We start from the raw sequence: 1,004 nt of genomic DNA, 5'->3' as shown, positions 1-1,004 counted from the left end.
ATGGATGTTTAAAGTTCATATTTGTCTAATATTAGTTTACTTTTCATTATTGAAGTATGACGCTGCGCTGTCAGCACACTTGTCCCTGTTTGTGATTGGTCAAATGTAGCTAACCCCGCCCCTTTCACGTGAACGCGTTCTCAGCTGGAGAGAGAAACCCTGGCTTGATTTACCGATCAGCGTGGTAGGACCGCTTAGCGAGATTTCGTTTGTTAGGGTTAGTTAAGATAACTCAAACATATCCAGGGTCTGTTGAACTGGCTTCATAGTACAGGGCACAGGTGGCATCATAGCAGCGCTAATGTCAAAGACACAAACATTATAGGCTACAATATATGTTTTATTTCAGGATGCAATGACACAAATATTTGCATCCTACAGTACCCGCCGCCCCGTGTATTAGTATTATTATTAACTCTGAGAACAACTTAATTTGTAACCTTCTTTGTAAAGTGTGTTTAGTCTTAATCAGCCCAGAGCATACTGTGTCTATACGCCATATCTAACTTGTCCTAACCATACACTACAAGTCTGCATACAGAGTTTCCTTGCAGTCAGTCAACAGTATGCATGTTAAACCCTGTCAGAAGGGTGTATTCACCTTATATCCTCATCCTCTGCAGCCTGTCATCGTTAGCTTTGCGCAGTGGCAGTATCGTAGCCCATGAGGTTTATCCGAGGCGCGATTATTGCTGGTTGAAAACTTTACCCAATACCCCGCCCAAGACGACTTGAAATATAGTCGGCGACGGCAATTTTTGACAGTCTCTCAGGAGACCGATAAACTGTTCAAATAAAGTCCGAAACTTTATCTTTAAATCGTTACACAAAAGGATTTTACAAAGTGTTGTTGTCAGGTCAAGTATAGCTACAAGTATTCCATGCTAATTTATCCCTTACTGTAAGCAATATATAACTTCAAGAGAAAAAATACAATGCAAAAACATGTTCCAAGTAAGTTCCAGTAATAGAAAAACATAAACATATCGAATAGAATAAGGGAT

General features: G+C 39.9%; 1 non-coding gene across 1 annotated transcript; it reads left to right on the top strand.

Annotated features, from left to right (window-relative positions):
* Nucleotides 1-635: 635 nt before the first annotated feature.
* LOC117547907 lies at nt 636-777 on the top strand. Its single transcript, XR_004569259.1, has one exon. It is a non-coding gene; the product is annotated as a U4 spliceosomal RNA (small nuclear RNA).
* The last annotated feature ends 227 nt before the right edge of the window (nt 778-1,004 follow it).

This window comes from Gymnodraco acuticeps, unplaced genomic scaffold (genome assembly GCF_902827175.1).
Source record: "Gymnodraco acuticeps unplaced genomic scaffold, fGymAcu1.1, whole genome shotgun sequence".
NCBI classification, from domain to species: domain Eukaryota; kingdom Metazoa; phylum Chordata; class Actinopteri; order Perciformes; family Bathydraconidae; genus Gymnodraco; species Gymnodraco acuticeps.
This window is presented reverse-complemented; position numbering and strand designations above follow the sequence as displayed.